General features: G+C 37.7%; 1 protein-coding gene across 1 annotated transcript in view; it reads left to right on the top strand.

Moving 5' to 3' along the window:
• Positions 1 to 18,611, top strand: part of LOC105499299 (phosphatidylinositol 3-kinase catalytic subunit type 3) — a 563,324-nt gene that overhangs the window by 504,822 nt on the left and 39,891 nt on the right. Inside the window, exons 30-31 of the transcript XR_011616915.1 lie at positions 4,711 to 4,877; positions 5,661 to 5,743. The gene's annotated coding sequence lies outside the window, so the exon portion shown is untranslated. The remainder of the gene's footprint in view (positions 1 to 4,710; positions 4,878 to 5,660; positions 5,744 to 18,611) is intronic.

The following is an 18,611-nucleotide window of genomic DNA, read 5'->3' as shown; positions in this document are numbered from 1 at the left end:
TTGGGCAGAAACACAAATTCAAACTATATCAGGTGACCAACTTGTTCCTGTTTGTCTATAAAAATGGAAAATATTTTTCCCATTTTAGAACTGAAAACACCTTGTTCTGGAAATGCTCTCCATTCACAGGAAAACAGGAACAGTTGATACCCTAGATCCTGAGCATTCAGATCACATTCCCATAGTAAGTGTATGTTTGTGTGTGCATGTGTGCACTTATTGAATCAGATTTATAAACTACTATATGACACATCCATCAATTAACATTTTGGGGTGTACAATTGTTTAATCAGATATTATCTATCTGTTTATGCCATAATTAAGTCCATAAATTTTCAACTTGTCAAAAAATATGTCATGAGGGGCTTGTTTTTCTGACATCAGGATATAAGAAATTAATATATCAGTTGTGCCATTGCAACAGACACATTAAAAATGACATAAATGTCATAAAATAATATTTTTGAAAATTTGACAGAAATTAATATTAAACTCTCTGTTCAATAGAATATAGAACCTCCTAGGCCTATAGGCCTCTTTTCAATTTACTATCATTTACTTTTTACTTTACTATCAGTTTTGTGCTTTTAAAGAATACGTGGCTTTGCAATTTAGGCAGAACTTGTGTTAAATCTTGTATCTTCCACTTGTACAAGTCATAACCTCTATTTCAAGCCATTCTATCTTTCATTTCCTCTATAAAGTTGTGCTTTTTTGAAGACTTATATTTAATTGAGATAATACATGTAAAAGGTTTGATCCATAGTATATGTTCAATAAACATTAGTTTACTTCCTTCATTTTTAAAAAGCTAGTACCATGTTTGGCCATATCCTGTTTTGTAATCTTCTCATAATTCTTTTGTAATGATTGACGATGGTTTTGTAAAAATATAGGTCAGCTAGTGATATGACAGATAGGACAGTAATTTATAAAGCAAAACTTTTATTTTCATAACACTAGTGCATAAAATACTAATAACAAATGTATCTGATTACTGCCTAATGTGAGACTAAGGATTGAATACTATTCTGTGCTCTTTCATTTTCATTCTGAAAATGAAAACATTTACTTGAGGTGTGAATATGCTTTTGATGACAATAATGAATCCTTTCTTTCAAGTTCATACTAAACTATGTTTGAATATTATTTAAATACTGGTGCGTCTTAACAAGCTGACTCTAATTACAGTACAGTAAGTCAAGGTGCCAGCCCCTGATTGATTAATTACTTGGTTGACTTGACTGAAGTTTGTCAAAGTTAACTCTCAGTATATTTGTAGAGCCAGTAATGAAAATGAGTGGGGGATACTAAATACAAATACTAAATAAAATAAGATATTAAAGATATGTTTAGTTTATACAAACTTCTCATTTTAAAGAAGAAACAAAAAAGTAAGTGTCAGAAAGAGCAGTCCCAAAATCACACAGAGATTTAGCAACAATTAGGAAAAAAATTAAGAATCTTGGCATCCTAATCAACACTGTCTCCACCACATTTTATATTTTATAAAAGAGATTCAGTGAGAAGCTTGAAAACAATGTCTTTTTTTCCAATATTCAGAACACATAAATTTTTTTCAAGAAAATTTGTATTCTAAAATTATCAAATACAGGGTCACTAATTAGCAGAGTGGAAGGATACAACTACATTCTCGTTGGAACAATTCTATAGGAGTTACTCTACTAATTGGGTTTTAGGGGTTGTTGCCCTGGCCAGTTGACTGCTAACCCCTGCAGACAATGGTATTATGTGATAGGTATCTATTCTTACTCCTTGTCCAGTTACATTAATTGACTGATGTTGATAAATCTTTATTTAATCACATCACGAGAAATAAGAAAAATGGTCTATTTTAGAACATCAGAATAAGAGCCTTTTCCCAATGCAAACCAAGAGGATTGTAGCTCAAAATATCTATCATTATCTTAAAAAGTGATCTTCTTAATGAATATTGTAATTGAATTTAGTACCAATAACCAGAAGGAAATTATACAAATTTAGTTATTAAAGGAGATTATGTTTACATTCTCCAAGAGCGTTGTACAAAGTTGCAATGAGAACTAAGAAAATAGAGAGAAGAAAAAAGGATGCATTACTGAAATTCTCAACAGAAAAAAAACAGACCAACCTGGACCTGAGAAGAACAAGATGAAGGCTGAGGGACCCATGAGAAGTGTGGCGTTGGGGGGATGTTGGTGAAATTCACCAAAAAAATGGATTTTGGGAGGCAGAGCAGCTTATTTGAAAAGGTTGGGTCATAAAGAGTATATACTTTAGGTGTGTTAAAATCTTATTACATGAAGTTACATAAACTTATATTACTGAGGTGGGAAAGTTCAGTAGACAGTATAAGTCATGGGCATTGAGATTAAGGTAGAGAATGCAGTTGCAGCAATATCTTCCAGAGTCACTGATATTTGCATGATACCATATTCTCACCATGTATCAAACCATGTATGTTATAATAAATTACCTTGTCCAGACTCTCCAGGGATTTGCTCATACTTCAGTAGAGGAAGCAGACAAATAAATCAGTGAAAATAGAGAGTGATAAAAATCACGGTAAAATAATATATAAATGTCCTCTGGGATCCAGAGGGAGAAATTGCCTCTAATTTGATATTAGAATGGAGCATAGAAATTTGTTCATTGCAGAGTGGTGGAAGAGCAGACCAGGGAGAAGACCAGAGTTGGTAAAGCCACGGAGGTGGAAAAGAAAACACAAAATTTTGAAGGAGCTCATTATGGATTCATCATAGATGGTAAAGAGTGAATCAAATAACATGAACTGAAGAGATAGCCAGTAGTACCTTGTGAAGGTTGTTGTTAGTCCTATAAAGAATTTGAACTTGTTTTTGTTGGGGCAATCATTAAATCATTTTCATCAGAGAAGTGACATGATCAGATTTGTATCTCAGGAAGTTCAGTTAGGTTTTATGAGAAATGAACTAGAGTGAAACAAGTAGAAAGACTAGACAAGAGGCCATTTCAAAATCTAGGCAGGTGATGATCATGGCTTGAAACAAGAATTTTGATAGTTATTTAGGGGGTAGAATTAGTAGACTAGGTGAATGAACGAATATAAAGACCAGAGAATAATAATAATTCACATCTAAAACACAGGTTGTGGCATGATGGGGTCATTCATTGAGATAGTGATAACAAGTAACCAAGTAAAGAAAGAAGGATGTGATCTTGAACATACTGAGTTTGAGGTACTCATGAGAATCACGAGTTGTCACCTTGACATATGCGTTTGGAACAAAGTACAAAGGCATGAGATGAAGTAAAGACTAGGAATTATTACTAAGCTTTAGTTTTTAGGGTTTTTTTTTAAAAGCCTCAAAAGTAAATTAAATCTACTATGAAGAGCATGAAGAATGAGGAAAGAAGAGGTCTTCATGCAAAACCCTGAGAAACCCTAACATTATAGGCAGAGGTAGAGAAACAACCTGTAATGGATTTAGAGGAGGCATCTATGTATGAAGAAAACCAGAGAAATGTGGTGGTACAAACTTGAATATAGATAAAGTGGACAGTTGACTCTACCTTGAGGTGGAACAATACTGGATAGATGTAATAAAGGAAATCTGGGGCAACAATTTAAAAATTATGGTAAGATTGTTGCAGTGATCAGAAAATGGTAGCTAAGAGAGCCAAAGAAAGAAAGACATGAAGCAATAAAAAAAAGTGTCAAATCCCAGAAATTCTCAATAATGTCAAGATATAGGTAAAGAGAGTAACAGAGTATAAGAAAGATAAATATTGTGGTAAAGAGTTTTTTTCATATATATGCATTTAAAATTTCTACAAATAATGTATACATACATTCTTATTGAAAGCAATTCAGGACATACAGAACTACAAAGGGTGAAACATTAAAATGTCTCCTTATTGTCCTCATTATTAACCTTTTTCCCAAAGAAATCACTCTCAGCCCTTTATCCTTTTGGAAAATTTCTATACATTTATACATACACACAGCTGTAAATGTTTTATTTGCACAAAAATGGATTGTAATATTCTGATAAAAGTCCATTAAGGTACATTGTTAATTGACTTTTTTCATTTAACAATATGTTTCAGTAAACTTTCATATCAGTATATTTTTATCTACCTTATTCGTATAAATAATTGCATGATATCCTGTATTATGCAATGACAATAATTTAGCCATTTCCTATTGTTGGGCAATTAAGTTATTTGAGAACTGAATTTAAATGAAATGTTTCAGAAGTAAAATAACACTGGGTAGTAGCAATGTTTAGGGTGAGGGCAGTGAGTGGATGGCAGAAATAGGGTGGGGGAGGCATTGGTGATAAAAACACAGAGAGGAAGTTACCAGTTGTTCAGTGGCTTAAAACAAGGGGTACTGAGGACACCTGGGGTGAAGACAGAAATGGAGCTGGGCCAAAGGGTGGTATGCTCTACACTAAAGGAAGCAATGAAGAAGGATGAATGACCAGGCGTATGATAGATATTACTGATGAGGAGGTATTCAAATTATATGATTAGGTAAAAAGAGCTGCAAGAGTTATTTTTCTTTGTTATTTTTCTGACTAAGGTCTAAATAGAAATATCCTAGAAAAATCACTAGAGAGAGGGTAATGAGAATGATGACCACTTCTTTGACCTAGAGGCAAGGAAAATGAAGGAGAAAAAGAAACGTTCATTTGAGACGCATTTATTACAATTTTTATCCTTCAGGCACTTCCAGATATCTTTTAAGGCCTGGAAGGGGCAAAACAATTCAGGAAGCAGTTGAAGATAAAGAGGTTTACAATGGAAGAGAAGATCCAGGTGCCTTCAGGGAAATGCTTGTGGTTAAAAAGAGATGAAGATGAGTATCCCTGGAAAGAGGAAGAGCCAGCCAGGTACGGTAGCTCATCCCTGTAATTCCAGCACTTTGGAAGGTGAAGGCTGAGGCAGGAGGACCACCTGAGGTCAGGAGTTGAAGACCAGCCTGGTCAACATGGTGAAACCCTGCCTCTACTGAAAAAAAAAAAAAAAAATTAGCTGGGCATGGTGGTGGGTGTGTGTAATCCCAGCTACTCAGGAGGCTAAGGCAAGAGAATCACTTCAACCTAGAAGACAGAGGTTGCAGTGACCCAAGATCGTGCCACTGCACTCTAGCCTGGGTGACAGAGCAAGACTCCTTCTCAAAAAACAAAAAACAAAGAGAAAGAACCAAGCAATGTGGAGTTGAGAGAAGAGGCAGGATGTGAACAAGGGTGCTGGGAGTATGTGGGAGTATGAGGTGGTAGGTTGAGACAGCCTGCTGATTCCTCAACTTAGTCCTTCCATTGGCCAAGGAGGAAGTGGGAGTGAGCGGATTCAGGCCTCTTAAGTGTTATTCATGACCTGGAGAGAGGGTGCTCATGAGAAAATTCCGGTTACAGCAAAGAGGCTGACAATTGAAACCAGTCCCTGCAACTGCCACTTTGCACTAGAAATAGCGCCTCTCTCCTGCAGACGGCAATGATATAGGGAGCAGTGTCTCCATACCAGGGTCGTCTCTGCAAGTGATTCTCCCAGTCTGGGTGCAATTTCCTCATTTTAAAATAAGTGATTACACTAAATTATATCCATAGTCAAAAATAAAAGATTCCACATATTATCCTTTAGTGCATAAAATTTTCTTTCTTTTCCTTTTTTAGGAAAATTATACCATCAGCAAGACTGGCATCAGCAAGTAGTTCGCAGTGTTGATTGTTCTTGGTTTCGTAGGATTTTATAGGAGGTATGGCACTTATTTAAATGGATTTGTTTCTTTGCTACTCCTATTCTATGTTGGCTAGACAGCTTTCCTTGGGGTCTCTCATCTATTTCAGTGCCATTCCATTCATCACTCACAAATCATTAATTTGCCTGTGTTGTGTTACCTCCTGAGATTTTCTGTTTCTGAGTCAATAGAGTTGAGAGCTAATGTACATTTCACAAATATTGCTGGGAAAAGGGCTTAGAGCAATAATTGAAGAGACTTTCTATTTTAGTATTGTATGTACCATAATAACTCATTCCTTTTATATGAGCGTGGAAGAAGGGAACTGCCAGATTAGAGGCAAGTGCATCAAAATCATTCCTCCATGTATTCAGTCAGACAGTTATGTTCAGCTGAACTTAAATCATAAGCAGTTATTGACCACCAATAATATCCTTAGCATTGGGCTTGGCTAAGATAATGGAAGGAACATGAAACATGGTTTTTCTCTCAAGATAGTCACAATTAGTTGGAGAGACCAAAAACAACCATATAAACAGATAAATAAAGATCAAAAGTAAATAATATTAATTGTTAATAAAAGAAAAGGTATTACAAAGCAGAACTTAATGAACAAATAAATTATACAGATAGGAATTGCCATAGACTTTGAAAGGAAATGGGGATATTTCAGGCTATAATAAATAGTGAAGATTTTAAGGTAAAGTTTAGTGTTAGATCTTAGTGTCTTGAGTATATAGCTTAAAGTATAGGCAGGATTTGAACATATGAACAGAATTAGGAAGGAGCTATGCAAGGTGGCTGTTTGAGAAAGATCTGAACAAACACATTACAGTGAGAAATAGCACTGTACATTTGCAGTAGAGGACATATGAGTGGAAGCATTAGGAGTTGGAGTCAGATGATGGAGGCTACGGGAGATAAGCCTGAGGGTTTTGGTTTACTCTATAAGCAGTCTTTGTTCAGGACAAGGGAAATAGAACTCTGATACAGAGAGACATTGTGAGTGTCAATAAGGAATGAATAGAGCTTGAAAGCAAGAAGACCATAAGATTGATGAGAATAGAGCAAAGTCCAAGGGAATAGGCCTGAACAGATGCAGTACAGTGGGAAAAGGTGAAAGAAACCCTGGGAAGAGGAGGACTGACTCACTCACAAATGCCTATCCTCTTTCTGCTTCCTACACATTATTCTCAGAGCCATTGTACTAGTTGATCTCTCCATCTGCCATAATCTTCTTTCATAGCTTTGCATAGTTTTTTTTTTTTTTTGTCTTTCATGCTCTCAAAAAACTGTCTGTAAAAGTGCCATACATTTTCTATCACATTCCACTGTCTTATTTTCTTCCTTATTCTTCATTCGTTCATTTTTTTTGCTTGCTTATAGTAATATGGCTCCCTTGAAAAAGCGTAAGCTCTTTGGGAGGCTGAGGCAGGAGAAGCACTTGAACCTGGGAGGTGGAGGTTGCTGTGAGCCGAGATCATGACACTGCACTCCAGCCTGGGCGACAGAGTGAGACTCCGTCTCAAAACAACGATAACAACAACAACAAAGTGTTATTAATCACTGCTAGTCACCTGGAGTACATTAGTCATGCTGTTCTCTTCTTCCTACCCTTTTGTAAGGAAGTCATTCCACCTATTGCAGAAACAGGATAACCTATGCTCAACCCTCCTGCTTAGAGGGTGTGGATGGTCTTGAACTCTAATTCTTCCAAATAAGGTTGCATTGGTGGCTGTTCATGAGACTAAAACACAAGCATGCTGAAATGTTCCAGATGGCTTCTATCCAATATTTTATTTGTAACCTGCATAAGAGATGTAAATAAAACTGACTTTTATCTTGATTCAGTCACTCCTCAGTTAATCACAAATGCCACAAATCACAAATGCAAGAGTTCAAACAAACAGAACTCTTGCCTACAAAGTTCATAACTGTGATCTGCAGCACCCAAAATAATAGCTGGCACACAGTAGGTGCTTAATAAATACTTGTTGATGAAGGAATGGCAGTGAGAAAAAAAGGTGCAATGATGTAAACATCATTTCTGAAGGCTGTAATTCACATTATTATCATATGTGTAATGTGTAATGATGAGTCTGTGCTTAAAGAATTCCAAATTAAAGTCTTGATGCCAATGACTAGCCGAAAATATTACCCCAGGAAAATTAAATGTTGTACCAAAAAATAAGAATATTTATTCCATTAACTTAAGTGCCCATAGGACTGGTGTAGAATTCCTTCAAATTTATTGAAAGAATGCTTCAGACAGGTTCTAATATACTAGCAGCAGTATCTCTAAGGTCTCCTTCCTTCCAATGCCAACACTCTTATGATTTTAAGTTACTGGTTTCATAATCCAAATCAATATTATTTTTATATAAGTACTCAGCAAGGGTAGCCACACACTTATTCCACTAAAACTTCAAATATCTAATATTTATGAATGTTACCATGGGGAACAATATTCATAGCCTGTTTCAAGAACCACATAATTAAATATATCTCATAACTTTATATGCTTCAGTTTTTGTTTAAAGTTTTATGAGAGAAACCACTAATTTTTTTAAAAAACACACATTGAGGCACTTGTTAAGACTGAATCAAATTTCTTTAACATAATCTAACACTGTGCAGTGATAAGTTAGAAGTATAAATTGAATTTCATGTTAAATTGTGCATTTGTGATTAACTGAGGAGTGACTGAATCAAGATAAAAGTCAGTTTTATTTACATCTCTTATGCAGGTTACAAATAAAATATTGGATAGAAGCCATCTGGAACATTTCAGCATGCTTGTGTTTTAGTCTCACGAACAGCCACCAATGCAACCTTATTTGGAAGAATTAGAGTTCAAGACCATCCACACCCTCTAAGCAGGAGGGTTGAGCATAGGTTATCCTGTTTCTGCAATAGGTGGAATGACTTCCTTATAAAAGGGTAGGAAGAAGAGAACAGCATGACTAATGTACTCCAGGTGACTAGCAGTGATTAATAACACTTTGTTGTTGTTGTTATCGTTGTTTTGAGACGGAGTCTCACTCTGTCACCCAGGCTGGAGTGCAGTGTCATGATCTCGGCTCACATCAACCTCCACCTCCCAGGTTCAAGTGATTCTCCTGCCTCAGCCTCCCAAATAGCTAGAATGACAGGCATGCTCCACCACACCTGGCTAATTTTTGTATTTTTAGTAGAGATGGGGTTTTGCCATGTTGGCCAGGCTGGTCTCGGACTCCTGACCTCAGATGATCTTCCCGCCTCAGCCTCCCAAAGTGCTGAGATTACAGGCATGAACCACCATGCCTGGCCAGAAAATTGCTACTTAATCTAAGCAGAACTAAATTAGGTAGAAAAGTCAGAAACCTAATTTTGATTGCAAAAGAGTTTGCTCTTATTCATTCACTGCTATATGAAATATTTTTAGCAGAATTCTAAGCATGCCAGGATGATGTTTAAAAGGAAACTTAAACAATCCTTTTACAGAGATAACTGTGAGCTAAATTCACAGAAAGCTGTAATCGAGTGGTATGAGCATCTTCACTAAGAACATTATTTGAGAAGTATGGAGGTAGGAAGAATGATAAAGGAGAAAAAGAAAGAAATAGCTCAATAGGAAGAGAATATGGAACAAGCAAATCAGGGTTGAAAAAGGACTGTGTTTAACTTTACAATTTCGCTTCTAAAAGTCACTTTCTTTCAAAAAACAAAAACAAAAAATAAGGAAAATAACTATAAGCAGTGGTTCTCTTCTCCACTACAAGGTTCTGCAGTCTAGCTTAAGAAAATTCCCTTGATCTGGAAATAAGTTAGATAAAAATCCCATGGGGTAAAACTATTTTGAAGTGATTATGAGCTTTCTGTCCTAAAAGGACCAGCCACCAAAGTGTACAATAGCACAATCAGCTCAGCCTCTGTGAACTGCTTCAGGCGTGTCTCAGTGGATCCAGTGTAAGTGTTTTTACCATCAGGGAAAAAATGGTATTCCTTAGAAAATGAGGGTTCCACAGACTATTTAACATAGACATGAGAAGTGCTACAAGGCAGAAGAAGAAGTTATGGCTTGACCCTGTTAGATGATCTTCTGAGGTGTTTATTAATAAGTGATAGGTTGTGTTTTTTGTTCAATGATATAGCAAGGATTTTTATCTTTTACAAGATATCAAAGGAGTTTGACTCTCATTTTCCCTGTGGATATTTGGTGGAGAGTCTCTAGATTATGGTGATAACAACACCTTAGATATTTATTCAAGAAGTGCCCCTTGTCCCTTCCTTCAGAGAATTCACAAATCTTTATTCAATTCTATCAGTCTCTGGCAAGGGAAATGCCATTTAGTCCAGTGAACAATTAATAAATGGTGCTCAGTAAGTGCTAGTTGATGATAATGATAATAATGTTGAGATGATGATGATGATGGTAATAGACATCTTGATTCAAAAATAAATATGTGTAATGTATCTGTATATATGTTTATGTATATATGTAAATATACATGTTTCAAATGCTCTTCAGCCTTGAAAATGAAGATTGCACATTTTTCTTTACCATATGTAAAGGAATGCTTTCAGTTTCTGGTTTCCTATGTAAAAATTCTAGAATATTTTATCATCAATGCTTGCACTTAGTTTTAATGAGCAGTCATTTCTCAGCTGCATATAAAATGCTTCAGTAAAATAAATAGAAAAAGTTATTAGTCTTTAGTTCTTGGTGCAAAAATGATTTTCCCCAAAATTGTAAGGATTAGAAAAGTATGGTAAAATAGTAGATTTTTAACTCCTATCCAAGCCATTAATCTCTTCTCAATCTTTAGGATTCTGTAAACTTTAACATGTACTGAGTTTACTCTTGAATACTCACAATCACTTACTCTCCTTCAAGCTCTCTCAGCCACAAATAAGATAGACAGCTTTCATGTGTGGTTGGGAAATTTCCTCTTGTAGGATGGAGTTGTGCAGGCAAGAAATAACTCTTAAGATAGTCTGGGGAATGAGTCTAAAACATGGGCAGACAGAGGGTAATGTGAGACTGTATAGGGGGATGTTTGGGGGCATAATAAATAGAGGAAGAGTGGTACACAGACATATTTTTGTCCTAGGAAAATAATGTAATGTAAATTTAGTAAAAATATGTTCGATATTTATTCCAATGTATCTCACAATAAGCTAAGAGAAATACAAAATTTGATGTCTTGTAGTTAAAGAGTAAACAACAAGGACTGTAATTTTCTTCTCCTTCAGTCAGCCTGCATAATAGGGAGAGCTATTACCAATTCATTCATTCATTTGACAACTACTAATTGAGCTTTAACTATGTGTCAAGCTTTGCAATAAGATCTGCTCTTTCAAGTCAGAATCAAACACTGTCCTTATCTGAAAGGAACTCCCAGCTTGAAGGGGAGGAGGTGTATACATATGCACTTAGGATATTGAGATAAGTGAGGAGGTGGTTTGTAAAGACCCCGGGAAGTATAAAGAATAAAAGCACCCATTTGTAAGGTGGGGCATAAAGTGTCAAGGGCATCCACAGACAGGAGATGATAACCAAATTGAAGGATGAGTAGGAGCTTATCAAGCAGAGTGGAAAGGCCATTCTAGAATCAGAGGCTCCCGGGCACAGGCATGATGCAACGGGGATGATTCAGGAAGCTACAGGGAGTCTGGTGCAATTGCAGTAGGTGTCGTCTTGAGGGCAGTGATAGGTTTTGAGGTTAGAGAAATAGGCAGGCACCAATTCACAGAAAACTTTTTTTGTAAAGCTATAAATTTTGAGTATGAGGCAGTCCTTAACTGTATCAAATGTGAGGATATTTCTTAAAACCACATTTTTTTCAGATGCACACGTGACAGAATAGTTACTAAATGAGAAAATATATAATGACATAGGACCACAATTAATGATGCACTTAATAAATTTATACTTTACTGATCACTACCAAAAAATTTACTGAACACTTATATTTTGCCCTTCATGGTACTGGGAAAGGAAGAGGTGCAATTTAAAAGAGACAGTTCTGGTTCTTGAATTGCTTAGCATCTATTGAGGGAACAAATAGTTAACAACCCAAAACAATACATTGTGAAAATTTCAATAATGGAGGGACCTGTAGGTGTAAAAAGGATTGCAGAGATAAGAGAATCCTAGGTTTTCTTAGAGGTGTCAGGGAAAGTGTCACAGAAGGAGGCTTAGCTTACTTTTTGCAAAAGGAGTAGGAATTCTCTAGAAAGAAACATTTCTATGAAGGAGGCAATAGGGCATTTTAGGTGGGGGAAACAGCTTGTGCAAAGGCGTAGAAGTTGGGAAAGGCAAAACATGAACTTACAGGAATGGCAACAAGGTCAAAGGGCTAAGAAATTATGACTGTGAAGATTTCTTTTTATCTAATTTGGAAAATGAAAAGAGTTAGTTATCCAGCATGTAAGAGGTAGGCAGATTCTTGACCAACTAGTTTGGCATTGGGACTCCTGGGCATAAGAACTTTTAATTAGAACATCTAGTTATTATTGGAATCTACAGCGATTCTCTGCTTGCCTGAAATATCACAGCGAAAACAACAGAGGAAGCAGCTTTGTAGGAATTATACAACATTATAAAAATGGAAATAAAACTGAAATTATATACACTTCTAATTTGAAAATGCAGATCAGAGAGAAAATATCAAAATGATAATAGCTGCATTTTAAAAGCACTATTTGTCACTACTTTGCAACCTACTATTATTGGACTATTACCTCGATGATTAAACTTTTCAATTACATGTTGCATTGTATTAGACTTTATACAATCATTAATTAGTTCACTCACATAAAACCCAGTGAGGAAGCTGAAAGATTTTATTACCCACTGTTTTACAGATGAGAAAACAAAGGCAACAAGGTTAAGTGGCTTCCTGAATTTTTCCTATTGGGTCTGAGGCCTGCAGGATGGGAGTCTGGCCCCCTGCATGGCCTGCCTGGCATGGCTCCCTCAGTTCTGCTCCCAGCTTCACATGCTCCACTAATTGGGGATGGATACCCCTGGTGTTCTCGAAAATTAATTATATTCAAAGCTACAAGATGTATCTGTCGTAGTCTATGTTTGTTTACTTGTGGCAATTAGTGACCATCTGCTCTGGAGGTGATGGTATTAGGCCCTCCTTTGGAAATGGTAACTTCTAGGAAGGAGAGGCCCAGGCTATTAGGGAAGGAGGACTGACAAATGAATGGGGTCTTGGGTTCTCCAGAGGGTGGAAAGGCTGCATGTCAGACGTGTAAGAAAAAAAGCAAACTGAGTCATTTACTCTCTTCTCTTGTGGCCTCTCCTTTTTCTCTGTCTTCTCTCATCAAATCATGGTTATTTGCCCAGAGTTTCTGTCAGTCCTCTGAGCCCAAGCTAAGCCATCATATCCCCTGTGACCTGCACATATACATCCAAATGGCCTGAAGCAATTGAAGATCCACAAAAGAAGTGAAAATAGCCTTAACTGATGACATTCCACCATTGTGATTTGTTCCTGCCCCACCCTAACTGATACATATATTCTCCCCCTGCCCTTAAGAAGGTACTTTGTAATATTCTCCCCTGTCCTTGAGAAGGTACTTTGTATTATTCTTCCCCACCCTTAAGAATGTACTTTGTATGCCTATCCCAAACCTATAAGAACTAAAGATAATGCCACCACCCTTTGCCGACTCTCTTTTTGGACTCAGTCCGCCTGCACCCAGGTGAAATAAAGAGCCTTGTTGCTCATCAAAGCCTGTTTGGTGGTCTTTTCACACGGACACATGTGACAGTTTCTATTAGAGTAACAAAGAGCTGCTGAGACACAGTGTGATCCCCTCGATTTTGGCCCTTCTGCCCAAACAACTGCACGTGGCTGAGTTCCTAGGATGAGCCTGTATCTACTGTGCACTTGCTGTGCACCTAGAGGTGGCCATGGCATGGGGGTGACATGGAGAAGCTACATGAGAGGAAAACGTCAATACCAGATGAGGGATAGGAAATTAGAAAGGAGTTGCATGATTATAAAGAATGTCCCTGGTAATTGTTTTATGGGAATCTTCTGTACCTTTTGGGATGATGAAGTTGTCACTTGGCCTCTGTCAGGGGCTCTCATGCCTGCAAGAAGGCCTAGCCAGCCTGGGAAATGTAAGAGAGTACTTTTTAAAAAAGAAAATTTAAGCTGCCTGGCTGATCTACAAGATAACAAATCCCCAGGTGTCCTGGCTCGATTTCCTCAAACAGTCTGCCAACCTGAAACGTGACTCTGGTGAAGCTTTGACTCCCAGGCTTACTGCACGGGCCAAGATCTTGTTCTGGTTGCTTGAGATTAGGCATTTTCCCTTTTTAAAAGGATTTTTTCTTCCATTCTCAAGTCTGTCTTTTTTTGCCTGTATGCCTGGGGTCTCCTTCTTGAGTCTGATCACTCATTTACTGACAAGTAAAACATACCTGTTCCATGTCTCCTACTCATTATTGGTGCTGTTTTCCTCCAACCTTTTTCATTTGTTGTAAGAAACTAGCACCAGGGAGACCACTGGCCTTAAATCTAATATTATAGGAACTCTGCTGCATCCTTCCCAGAACATTTACATTTGTAAAGATAATGGAGATGGCCAACTCAACAAGCTGCTTTTTCAGGAGAAAGGTTCAGAATTCCTGATGATTTCTAATGGCCTTGGCGGTAGAGTGCTGGGCCAGTTTCCATTGGTTTACAAGAACTAATTGTACATACCTCTTTCTTTTTCCATGTCTAGTAACCTTACCCTGGTAGCCTAAATTTAGCTATGGTGGGAGTATTTACACAATGGGAATTGGTAAACCCTACACATCAGGGCTTCTTTTCTTGGAAAGCCAATTTACCAATACCCCATTACCTTTAGGCTCCATTGTGTAGATGATGTCCTTCTGTGTGGGTGATTAAATGTGGTCTTGTTTGCTCACCCTTTTGTATCTCATAACTCAAAGCTGTAAAGTGTTCAATATGTTGAGCTGCAGAACTCATAGTGTTTCTGGCCTGAGTTTTACTGGCGGCAGGTTGTAGAGGGAGCTTGAGGAGCACAACCTAGCCCAAGCCACATTTCAGGTGGCTGGTTCATTCTGGGGAAGAAAACTCAGGCTTGGAGTCAGGAGCCCCAGACATTTGTCTTTCTTCTCTCATGAATCACCAGCATAGAGCAATTATCTGTTAGATGGGGACAATCATTTGTTCTCACATGACTCTTACTAGTTTATCCTAAGAAACACATGGAATGATGTCTTTTAAGTGAGCAGGTTGCACATGGCCAGGGTGAAGAGCATGGATTTAGGAATAAGATGGACTAGGTTCAAAATCTGGGCTTGTCTATGAGAATGAGCTGTGTGACCAATTCCATCAGTTCTAAGGTGCAGCTAATGACAACAACTTATCAAAGTAGCTGTAATGATTAAATGAAGTAACCATTTAAAAATGTTCGGGACTCAATATATGGCTGCTACTATTATGAATAGTAATGCTTTGAAAATACTATACACATTTGAAGGCATGACTATTATTTTATTTCAGTACATGGAACATCTGTAGTGATCACTTGCTCTGCTACATGACTTACAGTGAATGTTTAGTAACTTTTTAAAGGATTTGTAAAATTAAGCAAGGTTATTTTCAGTACATTTCAAGTTCAGGTGAATTACTTTCCTAAGTAACCACAATCCTCAGAGTGGGGAAAAAACAGTCTCTGCTTCAGACAAAATATTTTTGGCAAAGTGACTGAAAGTTGTCCTTCAAAAATCTAAAGAACCTAGGTAAGTGAAACTGGCTGGTAATAAACTGCCTTAATAGATATGAGACATTGTAGATTTTATCATGGGGACTTGAGAGTTGTCATAAACATGGCACTTACATTCTAATTTCTTTAGGGGTTGTTTGTAAGATTCTTGTAAGTGTTCCCTTGGGAACTAACCTGTTCACATTCAGGCTGAAAACAGAAGTGTGCTTGGCTGATTCCTTTTAGAAATGTAAATTGAATAGAGTTATACATTTATACAATCCCAGGAAGGCAGCATCCTTTTCCCATCTCCCCCAGAGTAGAAACAAATGAGGATTTGATTTGTTATTCTCTGTGTGTATACTACTAGGGAAGAGCGAGGCCCATATATGGCAAGAAAAATATTTCACTTATCAGGGTCATTTATTCCAGGTTAACATCTCACTTCTGAAGAGAAAATAATCAGGAAATAGTTGCTAGGCTGCCACACAAAAGGCTTTCATTCTCTCTGTTGAGCTGGAGGAGCAATGCTGAGGGTTCCTTTGAGGAAGGGGTGGAAATGTTTGGTGGAATGAGCCTTAGCTTTGAGGTCCCCTAGAGCACTGGGGAACCTTGGGCTAGTTGTTTAGTTTCTCTGAGTCCCAGTTTCCATGTTTGAAATACAAGGGAGGCATTTGCTACTTTCTGGAGTAATGATAAGGATTAAAACAGCTAATGTATGTGCAATAGAATGTCTGACACAGATCTGGAACCAATATTAATCTTTACCCCAACAACCAAGGATTTTAGTTATTAACACCTTGGGTATATTTGTTACTGATTTCTGAAATAATAGCAGATTCCCTCAAAGAAGGACTGAGGTAATAAAAAGACCCTGAGCTAAGGGTATTGCCCTGAGGGGTGGAACTGTGTGGCAAGGCTTGAACCTCCAGGTGGCCTGATTGTGTCAGGGGTGAGTACAGCAGAAGAGGGAGGAGCCTAGGGAAGTTGAGGGTAATCCTCCCCTACTTTGCAATTTTGCCTGGAAGAAGTCAAGGAACTTGGAAACCTCCTGCTTCTGTAACTGTTGCAAACATTTCCTACAATTTTGGAATTTTACCTGGATTATCCTAATTATTGTTATTATTTTTAGTAAGGTGTTCCTCCTGAACCAGAGGAAATGAATCTGGTGATTGGCAGTTTCATCCTGCAAATTAAACATAAAGGGAAACAGAGCTACTTTGTTAAAGGTTTGAGAAAACATAATTCTTGTTTAAAAAAACAGGCAAGACCAGCCAGACGGATAAAGATGTATGGGTTAATTGCTGAATCTGCGTCTCACCTGCATCTTTTATGTGGCAGATATGAATACTTTATAGGAAATGAGGTCCTCAACAGGAGAATTATGGCCTAATGGCCTGACATTTGTAAAGCTGTAAAATGCAAGGGGAGATTTAACAAGCAAGATGAGCTGCCCTTCCGCATATTAACACAGCTATGTACCTAAGCACACATCTAGGTGTAAATAGTGTATTTATAGCATTAGGATTCTCCGAAGAATATTAAGTAGATGAATGTGGATTTTAGTTTTTTGTTTTGTTTTGTTTTGTTTTATTACAAGAAAACCTTTCTGTTTGTCTGGAAACTTTCGGGGGCTCTGAGTCTTTTTCACTCTTTCAGAGGTCTCTGCCTCTGTGATGTGTTTTGTAGCAGGGCTAGCAGGACTGACAGTGCACTCAGATTCCGGGAACTGAGGCTGGGCGGTGGGTACTTCAAGCTTTCTAACATAAAGATGCTGCTACACTGGAGGCCAGAGGGCCTGGAAGGCCCACCCCATGTAACTGACTTTGCTTGCAATATTTGGCTTTTCTGTTCCTTGCCTAACTTTCTTTCTTAAAGCTTTTGGAGTTTTTAACAGTGTGAGATTAGCCTAACTCTTGAAATATTTTTGATTTAGAGTCTAAGAGGAAAGTGACATTGTTGGACCACCAGGCAAAATGAAACAGGTTAGGAAATAAGTGTAAGAGGGAAAGAATATTTCAGCACTGCTTTTCCCTTGAACCGTGGTTTTCTTTCATGAACCTATAGCCTCTTACCTACCCCAGTAAGCGCCACTGAATTACACAAACTAAAACATGATAAAAGAAAAACTGCAACCAAATTAAATTTAAAGGAGTTTAACTGAGCAATGAATGATTCACGAATAGGGCAGCCGCAGAATCACAGCAGATTCACAGAGACTCCAGCAGAGCCATGTGGTGGAAGAAGATTTATAGACCAAAAAAAAAAAAAAGGTGGGGGGAGGGGGAAATGACCTACAGAACTAGAAAGCCAGGTACAGAACGGCCAGATTGGTTACAAGTTAGCATCTGTCTTACTTGAACACAGTTTGAAAGCTCAGCACTATAGGAATGGTTGAAGTATGGCAGCCGGGATTGGCCAAGACTCACCTATTGTTACAGGCGCATACTGTTAAGTGAGGTTTTCAGTTTTTTCCTGCCTGTTAAGCTAGGTTGCAGTTCATCCACAAGGACTCAAATACAGAAGTGAGGAGTCCTTCTCAGGATTTTAGTTCACTTTAACAAAGAATTCTTATTTTCTCAAGTCCCAAATCAAGGTGTCACGAGGTCCCTGATCCCTTAAAGACTTAAAGAAAATACCCTTTCTTGCCTCTTCCTAGCTTCTGGTGGCTCCTGAAAATCCTTGGCTTTCCCTGACTTGCAGCTGCCTCACCCAAATCTCTGCCTCTTTTCTCACATGGCTTTCTTCCCTGCGTGACTGTGTCCCGCTGTCTATAAAGAAAGACACCCTAAGAATCCCTGTAAGAACCTCTGCCATTAAGAACACTTGTCATTGAATTTAGGCTCCACCCTAATCCAATATGACCTTATCTTAGCCTCGTTGTATCTACAAAGACCCTATTTTCAGAAAAAAAATCACATTCACAGTTTTCTGGGGTTAGCATTGTAATATGTTCTTTTGGGAAATACAACTAAACCCACAACATTCGAGTAATAAAAATAAATTCATGATCTACTTTCAGTATGAAACATGAGTTGTGAACACATGTCCACACTAATATTTAACATTGTGAAGCAACAGCCAATTTTAGAGATGGATGTGTAGTTTGATAAGTTCCACAATGTTTCAGCAGGCATTTTCTTTGCTAGAGAACAGTTGCTTAAGG

Source organism: Macaca nemestrina, chromosome 19, assembly GCF_043159975.1.
Source record: "Macaca nemestrina isolate mMacNem1 chromosome 19, mMacNem.hap1, whole genome shotgun sequence".
Taxonomy (NCBI): domain Eukaryota; kingdom Metazoa; phylum Chordata; class Mammalia; order Primates; family Cercopithecidae; genus Macaca; species Macaca nemestrina.
This window is presented reverse-complemented; position numbering and strand designations above follow the sequence as displayed.